Source organism: Rhinoderma darwinii, chromosome 1 (genome assembly GCF_050947455.1).
Source record: "Rhinoderma darwinii isolate aRhiDar2 chromosome 1, aRhiDar2.hap1, whole genome shotgun sequence".
NCBI lineage: Eukaryota > Metazoa > Chordata > Amphibia > Anura > Rhinodermatidae > Rhinoderma > Rhinoderma darwinii.
In genome coordinates, this window is record NC_134687.1 from 391,629,874 (window position 1) to 391,646,060 (window position 16,187).

Sequence of the window (16,187 nt, forward strand, 5' to 3'; positions counted from 1 at the left end):
TCTCTGAAACCTGGGTCCCTTAAACCCCGTTCTAGCTTTTTGTGCTCACGCTGCCTCCCGGCCGCTTACTGATTACATGGTCGGGAGTTTACGGAAACCGTGTAACTCTCTGGCTTTTCCATAACTCCTATAGTAGTGAATGGCAGTAATGGAAGCAGCGTAACATGCGAGCTACACTGTTTCCGTAGCTGCTATTCAGTTCTATGGGAGTTACGGAAACCATGTAGCTCAGCGAGTTCTGCTGTTTCCGTTACTCCCGACCATGTAATCAGTAAGTGGCTGGGAGTCAGCGTGAGCACAAAAAGCTAGAACGGGGTTTAGGGGACCCATTCTAGAGATAGGTGGGACCCGCACCTATCTGACACTTATGATATATCCTGTGGTTATGTCATAAATGTCTCCCCTTTAGAGGCACATGACACTACAGTCGGCACTGTAGAATTGGGCTTTGCACCAGCATTGAAATGTCCTATCTGGTCTGGTTGATAAGTTTCTTCTTATTTACAGTCCGTTAGGAATTCCTTATAAGACACATTTAATTGTTTTTGGTCATTTCAATAACAATGATGAGTAAGGATTGCCGTGTTAATCCTTGTTGCCTTGGTTATGAAAGGAATTCTGCCGTATTCTGCACGCGTTCAGAATTTAGGGGTGTATTCTGTGCCTAAATTCTAAGAAAATTCACTAACATTCTGCTGGCAATGAATGTGAATTGGGTATTTTAAAGCCCATTGACACGCTTAGGATAATATTTGAGTGGAATAATGAACTTGCTGATTTTAAAATCCACAGAGTGTTCATTAGTGCCGTGCATTCTGCACTTGGATTAAAATGGCGCTGATTCACATGCACGTGGCTAATCCGTGGCAGAAATGCGCGTTTCAGATGCAAATTTTTTAATAAATTCATGATTGTAAAGAGATTAGAGTGGTGGAGACCGGATGAGATCTGAAGATGTGGAAGAAGTCCCGGTTTGCAAAGCTTTCTAGGTTTGAAACTCCAAAACAAGACCTCCCACAGCAACCTTCGTAAAAAATGTTACGGCTCATGGAAAAAAGAGACCTGAAAAGTATGCTGCCTTCTCAAGGTGAAAAGGAGCTGCGTCTTTAGGGGTAATGTCAATACAAAAAAACTGTACTATAGTTACCTTATTGGTTGTGCGCTGTTGCCGTGCTGCCGGCCCTCATTCCTTGTATACAAACTGTACGTGATAATGAAATCTACAACCATCAATCACTCCTGCATGACATGTCCGCAGCATGGAGTGTCACATGGACATCATGTTGTTGCTTAAAGTTTTTAAACCGATGCAGGAACAGCACAGAATCAATAAGATATATATTTTGAGGTTCTGACATTTTAAGCATTAGAAGCCTTATTAATGTTTTAGCTTGCTTTTTAAAAAAGCATGAAGGGAAATAATTTACAAAAGACCACCATTTTTACCTAATGTAATCAATATTATTAGGTCCATTTCTTGCATAGATGTTTTTTTACATTTGTTTTCACTCCGTAACAAGAATTATTTCCCAACCAAGCATAGTAAATATATTAATCGCCTTTGTTTTATCCTCACTTGCAGTTAGGCCCCATGCACCCGACCATGGTTTTCATCTATCCACAAATACAGATCCGTAGTCATTTATAGTCATCCGCAGCTTATCCACATATACGGCACGGTGTCCGTAGTGCATCTGTATATACGGATCCGCAAAAAAAAAAGAGGGCGGCTGCAAATGTCACAATCATGTCCCAACCTCTTAAAAAGGTCACGTTCGCTCTGGCGCCATTTTCACTGGCATTTGTGCTTTGTGAGAGCTCTGTTGGATTCCTCTGCTGATATAGCTTTGGTTTCTGGCATTTCTTTCGTTGCAAGGATGCCCTACACTCGTGTGGATCATGCTCATCTGGACTGGCTAGTCTCTCGGAGATTCGGACAGTGAGCTATGCTGCAAGAAGAACCGTTGAGGAAGAGGATGAGGTACTGGGTTCACCCTATTGTCTCCCAAAGGCCCAGGAAGGGGCATTTCCACACCCTGTACGCTGACCTGGGTAGCAACCGGAGAAGTTTCACAACTTTTGCCACATGTCAATTGCAAGCTTTGACCATCTGCTCTCGGCACTACGTCACGGAATCACCTTCCAGGACACTACAATGCGACCATGCATTTCTCTGGAGGAACAGCTCATTGTCACCCTCCAGTAAGAATACCTGTCCCCTGTGCCCATTGCTGCCATGTCACCCTGCTACAGGTAGTATAACCCTAGTTGTGCTCATTGCCGCATTGTCACCCTGGTACTGCTATCCGATAGAGATATAGATATAGATATAGATATATATATATATATACACACACACATTTTTTTTTTTTTTTTTTTAACCGATTCCTGACAACAGGGAACTCATTTGCATCCCTGCATTTTGTGTATTTGCTTGGTTGCTTTATTATTTCTCAGATAATCCGTCTGACCTGCAAAGCCATTTGAGAGCGTCTGTGATGTCAGTGGCCAAGGCACAAGACTGCAGATTGTTAAAAGCCCTTGGCAATCTGAAGCCAGTTTCCCAACTGTTGGCGCGCTGGATGGGAAACCCATTGGTGTGAAGAAGCCCCCTCACTCAGGGTCCCTATGTTTCAATTACAAGCCGTTTTTCTCGGTGGTGCTGTTGGCCTTGGCTGACAGTGACTACCGGTTTGTTATGATTGATATAGGGGCCTATGGAAGCTCTTCAGAGGCTGGCATCTTCAGGGCTTCCAGAATGGGTAAATGGCTTCAGTCCACCCAGTTTTCCCTTCCAGAACTGAGACAACTGCCTGGATCGACTGCATCTCCAGCCCCATTAGTCGTCATGGAAGATGAAGGCTTTGGACTCCCCCCTCCCCCCCATGTGTTTCCCCTGATGTTGCTTGAATGAAAGGAGGCATATTTTTAATTACTGGCTCACCCGTGCGAGATGGTATGTGGTGTGCCTTTGGGATTCTGAGCAGAAAATGTGTGGGTATTCCAGAGCCCTCTTCAAATGGATCCACGGAACGTGATGCTGGTTATCCAAGCCAGTGTCATTATTCACAATTGCTGCAGGATTCATGAGTCTGTGCTTAACGTTGACCTGGAGCAGTTTCCTTCACATTCGACCATACCTGTGGACAACACCCTGCATGGAAAACCTGGAGCAGCTGGACTGTTAACCCGGGAATTCTATGCGGACTATTTTGTGTCCTCTGCTGGGGTAGTTCCTTGGCAGATAGATGCAATCCACAGCGGTAGATAGTTGAATGACAACTGTCCATATCCCTTTGTTGGTTCTGGGCTGTTTCTTTTGTTATCTAGTTAGTTGTTCCTGGTTTAAGTAGTTAGGGATTTGCAAGAGAATGAGGACCCTTGACGTGGGTTGCGAGCTTATGTATCTTTATCCAATTTAAAAAAAAAGTTATTGTGTGCAGAAATGCATACCAATACCTCAGTACATATGTGACCTGACCACTTTTGTTTAAATAAACGTGCGAACGCAATAAGGCTGCGTTCACACAGCGGATACGTTGCATAAAAGCATGCAGTGTGTCCGTCCTGTACGTGGCAGGGGTACCGGGCAAAAAACGCACCAAACTGTGGTGCAGTTTTTCGTCCGGAATGTTCGCTGCAGAAAACTGCAGCACTGCTAGCAGGCCTGCCTCCTGGGATGACTTTTCCTCCCAGGAGACCGCTGCGGCCTGTAATTGGCTGCAGCGGCGGTCACGTGGGATGAAACATCATCCCAGGAGGCTGACCCTCTGACATCACCCAGGCCGGCCTACTGGGATGACATTTAATCGCATGTGACCGCTACCGTTACTACAGCCTGTGAAAAGTCATCCCAGGAGGCCGGCCTGGAGGAAGAAACATAGACTCCTGGGTAAGTGTAATATATATCTTTTTTTTTTCTTTCTTTCTTTCAGAGTTGTGTTTTTTGTGGCGGAATTGCTGCGATTCTGCCGCAGCCAATGCAACAACTGCTATTAGTTGTGGGTCTTACATCTCCCATTGACTTCAATAGGGGAAACCTGCAACAAATAAGCAGCATTTACGCAAATACAATTGACATGCTGCAGAATAAAACGCTGCAACTCATGTAAATTTCTGACCTCACTTTGAGCTGTACCTCCAGTTTGGAGACTGTTCAGACTGGCACTTATCGCAAGCCTACTGCTGGTAATGCAGTCTTGCATGACAAATCTTGCCACCCAGAACATACCATTTAGGGTGTCCCTGTTGGAGAAATACTTCAAGCTAACAGAAACTGCTCGTCTGAACAGTCATATAAGGATAAAACAAATAAAATATGCAGTAGTTTAAAGGACCGAGGCTATGGCCAGTGGACCCTAGACAGGGTTATTAATTTAGGTGAGGACAGAAAACGCTGTGATTTATTACAAAGAAAACATACATATAAAAATAATAAAAACTCATCTCTTGCGTTTGTTACATCGTATAGCAAAAAATATTAAACGATACGATCTATAGTGTCCAAATACTTACCAGTCCTTTTTCAAGATGAAGGTTTACGCCAGATACTGGAGCCAGGTTGTAAATTTTCTTACCGAAGAGCGGTAAGTACTTTGGGTACTATGCTCTCACCTAGCTTAACACATGTTTCATTTAAACAAAATACGTGGCTGTCGTCTAAAGGTTTTTATCCTTGTGGAGCAAATATATGTATGTGTTGCAACTATGTACATCAAATTAAAGAAGTAAATTCGGCCATTGATGGATCTATACATAAAATAAAACAATTCATCAACTGCAACGCACGACATGTAGTATACAAAATAAACTGTACACTCTGTGATTTATCTAACGTTGGGTGCACAAGTCACCCTCTTAAGGTCAGAATTAGAGAACATCTCAATGGAGCCACTAATCCTGAAGTTAGAAATCCTTCTAATGCATCTAAACACTTTAGCCATATGCATCAAGGCAATATCAGCAGCTTCCAGTTTTCAGGAATTGAAAGGGTTAACAAACCAGTGCGAGTTGGTGATCATAGGAGAGCACTATTAAATCGTGAGGGATACTGGATTCTCATGTTGAATACTATAGTCCTCAATGGTCTTAATGTGAGAAATTATCTTATGAATTATTAATACTCTATATAACTTTTGTATTTGTTCTGAGATTTTATATTGCTATATACTGCTATTTCAGCCACACACTCTCACTCCCTCCCCTATCTATGAGTAATGGCTCTTGAGAGCTAGAAAGGCGTCAGAGGGTACGGACGCTTTATGTAATTTGTCCTCTTCAAGACGCTCAGCTTTTCCGCTGGCTATTTAAATAAAAGAAAATTTATTTTCAAATTCCACAAGGAGTGCTTATCTTTTTCCTCCTGAATAATGTCAATTTCTGAGCGGTTTTTCCGCTCAGTATTTATGCACCGTGTGGATGAGATTTGTTCACATCTCATCCGCTTTGCTGATACTGTATTATGCTGTTGATTATACACAACTAATTCCGTTGTGAAAAATCTGCAGTATTGAAGTGAGCTGACCCTAAAAGAAACACGAAGACTTCTTAAAAATTGCCCAAAACAAGAAGAGATGCTGAAATAACCTGTTAAATAAAATGCACGCACACGACAAAATGCATATTTCAATAAAAAATTTACTGTGTACTGTACTGTTCAAGTCTACATACATTACGCATAACCATACATTCCACATACAATGCACGTACCCAGACAGTCCACATAAAGCAGACAGCCATACCTTCTACATAGAACTAATGTGCCTATTACAAAAAATGGAAACGGTAGGCAGCACTAAGAGGGGTTTTCTCATGATGGACATTTAGGATATATCCACAGGGTATGTCCTAAATGTCAGATAGATGTGGGTCCCACCTCTGGGACCCGCATATATCTCTAGAACGGGGCCCCCTTAACCCCGTTCTAGCTTTTTGTGCTCACGCTGCCTCCTGGCCACTTAGGATATGTGCACACGACCAATTTTCAGGCGTAATGGAGGTGTTTTACGCCTCGAATTACGCCTGAAAAGACGGCTCCAATACGTCGGCAAACATCTGCCCATTGTTTGCAATGGGTCTTCCGATGTTCTGTGCAGACGAGCTGTCATTTTACGCGTCGCTGTCAAAAGACGGCGCGTAAAATTACAGCCGCGTCAAAGAAGTGCAGGACACTTCTTGGGATGTAATTGGAGCCGGTTTTCATTGACTCCAATGAAGAACAGCTCCAATTACGTCCATAAAAGACGCTGCAAAAAAAGCGAGTACATGCAATTACGTCTGAAATTCAGGAGCTGTTTTCTCCTGAAAACAGCTCCGTAATTTCAGACATAATTGGCGTTGTCGTGTGCACATACCCTTACTGATTACATGGTAAGGAGTTATGGAAAAAGCGTAACTCGCTGAGCTACGCTGTTTCCATAACTCCTATAGTAGTGAATGGCCGTTATGAAAGCAGCGTACGTGTTTCCGTAACTACTATTCAGTTCTATTGGAGTTTCGAAAACAGCATAGCTCCTTCGAGTTACGCTGTTTTTGTAACTCCCGATCATGTAATACGTAAGTGGCCGGGAGGCAGCGTGAGCACAGAAAGCTAGTACCTGTTAGGTGGGACCTGCATCTATCTGACCTTTATGCCGTTTTTTGTGGATAAGCCTTTTACACAAGCTGAAACATCTCTGTATACTGGAATAAACCACTGGTGATTCATCTACACCTTAACTGAGTGCTGCCTACTGTTTCCATTTTTCTGTACTGTGGGGGAGGATGGAATCATGTCCCTGGTTTGGCGTGCACCACTATTCTACCAGGTAATAGAAGGAGAGATGGGAACAGCACTCCTTATATTTATTACAGATAAACTAGACATAAAAACATTCAAACAAAAGAAGACCATGATACTTCTTTTTTTTTTTTTAGAACACAATTTTTTTTATAATAAAAAGAAAATGAAAATAAAATTGCACATCTGTACATAAACATAATTTTTTTTTTAAAGTCTACGATGTCCTGTGACAAAGGGCCAGGAACATTCCCGGCTGGATCTTCCCCTCCCTGCCCTTGAGGGTAGCTGTATTGGCCAGCAGAGTAGTTGATGGGGGCGTTAAACATGACCCCATCCTATGAAAATAGTGGCTGTGAAGGTTGATAACCCCGATAATGCGAGGACCTTGTAGGAGGCGGAGTTGCCATGGGGGGATGCTTGCATAACATGCCTGCTCTGATGGAACTCTATGGCATTGCAGAGTTCCACCGGAACAGGATTGGAGGTGAAAACATGGAAGACCCCTAAAATAGTCGTTTTACAACGGATATGTCTTTCACGGGGCACTTGCCGTAAGTGCATTGCCACATTTCTACCAAAACGGTGTTCTCGTTTCTTTTTTGGAGATCAGCCAGCCTTCCTGTTGGACTCCTTGTTGTTTTTTTGGGGGTTTTTTACGGCCTCGTGTTTTGGCCATTAGTATCTCAACAGGGTCTTCTTGATGTGCTGGCTCTACTCTTTCAGACTGTGGGGCTGTATTCTGATGTTCCCGCAGATGATGACCCAGTTAAAGTGACATCGGAGTCTTCATCCTGCAGATTATCTTTTGTTCTATGACTGCAAACAGAAGTTTTATAGAAAGAAAAACTACAAACAAACACTAGCAACACACCTAGCAATGCCACATTTTGTGACGGATGGAGGTATGGTAAGCCTCACAGGTATCTGGGGGACATAACATAGCCCCATGCGTCAAAAATAAACACTAGCAACACACCTAGCAACATCACGTTTTGTGACGGATGGAGGTATGCTATGTCCCTCAGGTATCTGGGGGACATAGCAAACACTTTAAAAATGACACAATGATATACTTACGGCCCAATCTCCATCGCATCACTTAAGATATATATAGGGCTTCTTTTTTTGATTCCCATCCCAGCTCCATCCCTTCGCCAGTAGTTCCCTCTGGTACTGGTCGCGGCACGTGTTCCAACGCGACTTTGCATTGCTCGCTGTGAAAAGAAAGTTCGAAAAATAATTTTAGTATGTTAAAAATTAGATATATTTTTAAAGGGGGTGGGGCCAACTTACTTAACTTTCTCCGCTCCTTTTGTGACGCCGATTCCCATTCCTCATTGTGGAGGGACATTACAACCTCTGTCCATGCCTGCTCCTTCAGGATTGTGTCCTTATAGTCCTCCCTGCGTTTATCCCATATGACAGCGTGTTCTTCTATATTCAGGATGAGGGTCCCCACTTGTAATTTTGTTAGAGCCATCTTTCCAGCGTCGTCTGCAAACTCACTCTTCTGGCTCTGGTCTGCAACCTGGGGAATCCCCTGACGCCACATAGCAATGCTTCCGTAATTTCGGACAGCTACGGATACACATCTGTAGCTGTCCGTAATTGTGGAAGCGCCCATAGACTTCTATGGGGAGTCCGTGCCGTAATTAAGGACAAGAATAGGACATGTTCTATAATTTGGGGGGCGTGGCCTGGCTGCTGACCGAGATGGCTGCATGAGAGGTTAGCTCCGCACCCGAGATCTTGTAACAGCGACGATAGAGACAGCTACATACCTTAAAAGACACGAACCGTCCGTGGGAAATAGCTGCTGACATGCCCAAGAAGAAAAAGCTAACGTCGAAACCGGAGAAGCTGATGGACTTCTTCTTTTCTGCAGCCTCCGAGAGAAGCCAAGATGGCGCGGACACAGACACATGTGCGGGCCTCGTGTCATGTGAGCACCCGCCCGGACAACGGGGCGCGCGTGCTACAGCAAGCCTGCCGAGACACAGCACATCAGCACCTCCCCGTCCTCCGGTAATATCTTCTTCAGCTGAGTGGAGCCAAGAGAGAGAGGAGGTGAGAGATGCTGACACAGACCTACCATTGAGACGCCATTCAAGGGAGTTCTCCTCATCTGCTCCGACGTCACCATCCCCCATTAGCCAGAAGATTCACACACAGCAGCTACAGCCTCCGTCTGCCCTCATAAACGAGGTAAGCCAAGATGTTCTTCCAGGGCTGGGGGTCCTGGAGACTACCGATATGTTTGAGGGCATCCCTACATCTGACATGGCACTTACTGATTCCAGCATGAAGCACATGTTGCAAGCGTTGAGACCAGGGGCGGACATACCGCATGTGCAGCCGGTGCAGCTGCACAAGGGCCCCGCGTGGGAAGGGGGCCCGTTCAGTGGCGTAACTACCACAGTAGCAGCCGTAGCAGCTGCTACGGGGCCCGCGGCATGGGGGGGCCCGTGTCGCCCTGACAGGCACATTACATTTTATGTACCAGGCCTGGCGGCACGGGCCCCCTCATGCCTAGTAGCATCACAACACTAGGCATGAGGGGAGGGAGGGGGCGGGGGCCCGGTGATAGCCGCCACACTGCACTACCAATCGGGAGGGAGGGGGCGGGTGCCCGGGCCCGGTGATAGCCGCTACACTGCACTGCCAATCTGGCACAGATGAATAGGACAGGACGGCGATGCTGGTGGTAGGAGGAGCGCTCAGGCAGGGGAGAGGACAGGGGGCGGTGCGACGTAAGACTTCGGGCGGCTGGACAGTACAGTCAGGACTGCCGGAGAACTCATAGGATGAGCGGAGGACAGACACAGGACGAGTGGAGGACGTGCAGACTGCAGAGGACAGGTAGATGAAGTTAAAAAGTTCATGTCAGAAGGGAGAAGTTTTTATGTAGAAAAATCTGCCTCATAATTCCTTCCGGAATTTTGAGGCATATTTTGACCTGCCGGTAGAACACTTCCCGCGTTTTTCATTGCGTTTTTTTGTGGCGTTTTTCGGCCATCGGGCCGTGGGCAGGGAAACGCAGCAAAAAACGCATTTTCTGCCTGCCATTGTTGTCAATGGGAAGTCAGAGACAGAAACGCCCGAAGAAAGGGCATTGCGCTTCTTTTTCCCGCATGCGGTTTTTACTGCTCGCAGGAAAAATTTCATGGATTTCAATGGGAGGCACTTTCTGACGTTTTTCGCGAAAAAAACCTCAGTGTGAACTCCCCCTAACACAGGGGCGTAACTACTGCTATAGCAGCCGTAGCGGCTGCTACGGGGCCGCGGCATGAGGGGGCCCGCGTCACCTGCCGGCACGGGCCCCCACCTTGGCCGGAATCTCCGCTAGCTGCCGCTATGGCTGCTACAGCGCGATGCCACGGAACACTACGGCAGAGCAGGGAGTATCTCCCCGCTCTGCCATTAAACATAAGACATGTATCCCCTATCCACAGGATAGGGGATACGTGTGTGATCGCTGGCATTGATAGGGAGAACGGGGGACCGAAAGTCCCCTGAAGTTCTCCATCACAAACCTCGGACTTCCGGGGTCTGTGTCGGCAGCTCCGTAGAAATGAATGGAGCGCCGGTCACACTTGAGCTGCGCAGACACCGGAAGTCAGAGGTGAGTGATGGAGAACTTCGGGGGACTTTCGGTCCCCCGCTCTCCCTATCAATGCCAGCGATCACACATGTATCCCCTATCCTGTGGATAGGGGATACATGTCTTTTGTCTTTTCACACTGTAGGTCGCATTTTTTTGAGTGATTGGGGGTGTATGGCGTTCCCTACAGGGGGGGGGCTGTATAGCGTTCCCTACAGGGGGGGGCTGTAAGGCGTTCCCTACAGGGGGGGCTGTATAGCGTTCCCTACAGGGGGGGCTGTATAGCGTTCCCTACAGGGGGGTCTGTATGGCGTTCCCTAAAGGGGGGTCTGTATGGCGTTCCCTACAGGGGGGGGCTGTATGACTTTCCCTACAGACCCCCCCTGTAGGGAACGCCATACAGAACCCCTGTAGATAACGCCATACAGACCCCACTGTAGATAACGCCATAAAGTCCCCCCTGTAGATAACACCATACAGCCCCCTGTAGATAACGCCATACAGCCCCCCTGTAGATAACGCCATACAGCCCCCTCTGTAGATAGCGCCATACAGTCCCCCCTGTAGATAGCGCCATACAGTCCCCCCTGTAGATAGCGCCATACAGTCCCCCCTGTAGATAGCGCCATACAGTCCCCCCTGTAGATAGCGCCATACAGTCCCCCCTGTAGATAGCGCCATACAGACCCCCCTGTAGATAGCACCATACAGACCCCTCTGTAGATAGCGCCATACAGTCCCCCCTGTAGATAACGCCATACAGCCCCCTCTGTTGATAGCGCCATACAGTCCCCCCTGTAGATATCTTGAGATTCAGTCCTGCTTGATAGGTAACAGTGCAGTAAGCTAAGCATGATAAGATCATCTAAATTATTGCATCTCAGTTGCATGAGTGCTTTGTGTTATATTCAATGATTCAATTTAACCTAAGTCTCTAAATGTGGGCAAAGAAAATAAAAAAACTATACTCACCTCCTCCCTCGCCTCCGTTCACCCGCCGCAGCCCCCATCCTCCTGTCTCGGTCTGTGTTACAAGTGTACAAGGCTGCACTGGTGACGCGCTGCCGATGGCACGTGACCGCTGCTGCCAATAACTCCTCATTGGTGTGCTGCTGAGGACAGTAGTTCCACAGCAAATCGCTGTTGAGGGCATTGATTGGCTGCAGCGGTCATGTGCCATCGACCGCGCGTCACCACAGCAGCTTTGTAAACACAGAAAGGGATAGGGGCTGCGGAGGGGGAACGGAGGCGCCGGAGGAGGTGAGTATAGGTTTTTCATTTTCTTTGCCCACATTTAGGGACTTAGTTTAGATAAGAATTTAACCCGGAAAAAAATGTGTTACTTGTGTTCTAAACTGGTAATAAAATGTACAATATAAATCTTCCTTCATAATTTTTATTAGTAAGGTTTATTTTTATATGCATATATATGTTTAGGTAACTTTGTCGGTATTGGGGGGGGGGGCGGGGGGGCCCTGGCACATTATCTGCACAGGGGCCTTTTGCAGTCTGTGTCCGCCACTGGTTGAGACGCTCATTGCAAACGGACATTGGCCATTTGATTAATCCTCTCCATGTGGCGGTACAGGAAGTGGACCAAAGGGTTCATATTGTGGAATCTAAGATGGGAGAATTTGCAAGCTCACACAATAATTTAATTGATGCCCATTACCAAATGGAAACAAAAGTGCAGTTTCTCCGCACCAAGGTGGCAGATCTGGAGGATAGATCAAGGAGAAATAACATCAAATTTAGGGGTATACCTGAAAATGTAGCCCCCAAAGAGTTGGAGCAATTTATCCAAAAGTTTATACAAATTATGCTTCCCACGTGTCGGCCATCTGATATGCTGATAAATAGAGCCCATAGGGTCCCTCGCCCTAGACATCTGGAAGAATCAGTCCCTAGAGATGTACTAGCTCGGATCCATTTTTATCAGACCAAAGAGAATTTAATGGCGGCAACAAGAAAGCTAGGAAGCCTACCAGAGCCCTACCGGAAGCTAATGCTATTCACGGATCTATCAGCGGCAACGCTTCAGCTTCGTCGACAATTGAATCCGATTACTGCAGTATTGAGAGAAAACAAGATTGTATATAAGTGGGGATTTCCAGTGCGGCTGATTATATCCAGTAACAACAAATTCCACATTGTTAGGAATATGGAAGAAGGGTTGGCCTTATTACGCAAATGGAACTTACAAGTAACGAATGCAGAGTCAGCACAACGACAAGTTCCGAGACCGATATCAGATGGATGGCAGTCCGTTAAACAGCGGAGAAGGGACAAGATCTGAGGTTCCTAAGAGAGATCTCGGGTGAACCGAGCGGCTACTTCCTGCAGACTCGGTACTCAGGGACAATGTTCTCTAAACCCGAAAATTTGAGGTTAGCTAATATGCTAGACCTTTTTGTTCGTCTGCCCACAAGGGCATTATTCACAAAGTCATGTTTATTCATGGTTATGCTGTTTTATTGTTTATCTGTTTTCCCACAAAGTTTGACAATATATCTAAGAATGCTGAGGGCACATCGCTATGTGACAGTTCATCTGATGACGGGTGCATCTCTAAAATATATAAATCTCGTTGTATTTCCTAATGGTACTTCAAATTCTTTCCTTAAAGAGGCTCTGTCACCAGATTTTGCAACCCCTATCTCCTATTGCAGCAGATCGGCACTGCAATGTAGATAAGAGTAACGTTTATTTTTTTTAAAAACTAGCATTTTTGGCCAAGTTATGACCATTTTTATATTTATGTAAATGAGGCTTTCTAAAGTACAACTGGGCGTGTTTAAAGTTAAAGTACAACTGGGCGTGTATTGTGTTCGTTACATCTGGGCGTTTTTACTTCTTTTACTAGCTGGGCGTTGTGTATAGAAGTATCATCCACTTCTCTTCACAACGCCCAGCATCTGGCAGTGCAGACACAGCATGTTCTCGAGAGATCACGCTGTGACGTCACTCACTTCCTGCCCCAGGTCCTGCATCGTGTCGGACGAGCGAGGACACATCGGCACCAGAGGCTACATTTGATTCTGCAGCAGCATCGGCGTTTGCAGGTAAGTCGATGTAGCTACTTACCTGCAAACGCTGATGCTGCTGCAGAATCAACTGTAGCCTCTGGTGCCGATGTGTCCTCGCTCGTCCAACACGATGCAGGACCTGGGGCAGGAAGTGAGTGACGTCACAGCGTGATCTCTCAAGAACACGCTGTGTCTGTGCACTGCCAGAAGCTGGGCGTTGTGAAGAGAAGTGGATGATACTTCTATACACAACGCCCAGCTAGTAAAAGAAGTAAAAACGCCCAGATGTAACGAAAATAATACACGCCCAGTTGTACTTTAGAAAGCCTCATTTACATAAATATAAAAATGGTGATAACTTGGCCAAAAATGCTCGTTTTTTAAAAAAAAAACGTTACTCTTATCTACATTGCAGCGCCGATCTGCTGCAATAGGAGATAGGGGTTGCAAAATCTGGTGACAGAGCCTCTTTAAATGTAAAAGGGCTGAATAGCCCACAAAAAAGGGCATCCTTATGGGCTGAAGCTAAAAGTTTATCGTGTGATGTCATATGTGCTCAAGAGACGCATCTTGTCCAGAAGGACGCATTTTGGATGAAACATCCAAATTTCAGATGCGTGTTTCAAGCACACTATCATACCAAATCTAGAGGGGTACTTATTGCTATGAGAGATTCCCTGGATTTCCAACTTATTACTGAGGTCGTGGACCCCATGGGTAGATTTGTCATACTGGTCTGCTCCATCAATAGTGTGATATACACAATAGCGTCTATATATGCTCCGAATAAAGGCCAAATAAGATTTGTTCATAAACTATTGAGACGGGTGAATAAGATCAAGCAGGGGAGACTTGTCATATGTGGAGATTTCAACACTGTATCGGATCCTGCGGTGGATACAACCTCTTCTGCCAGAGGAAATGCGCCGTCCCTGGGCAGAGTACTGTGGCAGAGGGAGTTGTTCAAGAATAGATATGTTTGTAGTAGACAAAGAAAGTTTAGTAGTCTCTCAGGCGTCCACGATTGAAACCATTACGTGGTCGGACCATGCCGCCATTACATTGTCGATAGAGGAGACGTATAATTCCAGGCAGACATATATATGGAGAAGTAATTCATACATTTTAAATCACTCGAAATACAGACCTATTTTTGAAACAGATCTGAAGGAATATTTTGAGGCGAATGTTGACTCGGTAAATGATCCATACATCTTATGGAATGCCCATAAAGCTTTTATAAGGGGAACATTTATTAAGCTGGGACATAGGGACAAAAAATTAAGGAATGAGCAGATATCTAAGCTTCTTGAAGAAATCAAACAACTGGAAGTACTTAATAAAGCCCAACAAACATCAGCACAAGTAGCTGCCCTGGCAAATCTTAGACAGAAACTCCGTACCTCTCTCCTATTTCGCTATCAACATAACTTAAAAAAGGTGAAAGCCAAATACTACTCCCAGAATGATAAAGCAACTTAACTCCTGGCTTCCCGAATTAAAGTACAACATATTAAAAATAGAATTCCTTATCTGAAAAATAAAACGGAGACTGGCAAGTTATATAGCCCTATTGAGATTGCTAATAGATTTAAGGACTATTATGGTATGCTTTATGACCTGCGCTCAGACCCCTTTTCCTTCCCAATACTAGAAACAGATATCCAACAGTTTTTGTCTAAATTACAACTTAGCAAACTAACGGAAGAACAACTAGAGACGTTAAATTCTCCTGTGACAAAGGAAGAGATCTCTAAGATTATCGCTTCCCTTCCTGCATTTAAATCACCGGGACCAGACGGCCTGGCTAATGACTATTACAAAACATTACAATCTATTCTTGTCCCATACATGCAAGGGGTGTTTGAGAAAGCTATGGAATCGGGTTCATTCCCAAGGGAAAACCAGGAAGCACTAATAGTAACATTGCCCAAACCAGGAAAGCCTACAGATGTTCCACAAAATTTTAGGCCTATATCATTACTTAATTCAGATCTGAAAATGTATGCTAAATTATTGGCTGTTCGATTAGCTCCTCTGATACCTGATCTGGTGAATCCTGACCAGGTTGGATTTGTTAAAAATAGACAAGCCCCAGACAATACCAGGCGCATTCTAAAAATTTTACACTATTTGGAGACGGGGGGCATACCTTCAGTGCTGGTCTCATTGGACGCTGAAAAAGCATTCGACCGCATTAATTGGATGTATGCGTTCTCGGTTCTTAAACATATGGGATTTAGTGGTAACATAGTGACAGCCATTATGGCATTATACTCGGCCCCCTCGGCAAGGGTTTTTACAAATGGAGCTCTCTCGGACGCATTCTCTATTTCTAATGGGACCAGGCAGGGTTGTCCGCTATCTCCCCTAATATTTGTGCTATCAACAGAGCCACTGGCACAGGCATTATGAGAAGCTCCTTTGGTTAAAGGGGTAAAGATAGGAGACCGGGAGCATACCGTTTCATTATATGCGGATGATGTGATCCTCACACTATCAGATCCAGAGGAATCTCTTGAAGCGGCAGTAGAAATCATCACAAAATTTGGGTACATTTCACACTACAAACTGAATACCTCCAAGTCACAAGTTCTCCCCATGAATATTTCTGGACATTCGCTTTCATTTATGAAAAGTCGGTTCTCTTTTGACTGGCAATCAGAAGGTATAGATTATCTAGGGGTAGTATTGACCTCATCTCATAAGGGTCTTTATAAACGTAATTATATACCAATGTTAAACATTATTCAACTTGAGACTCAGAGAATTACCAAAT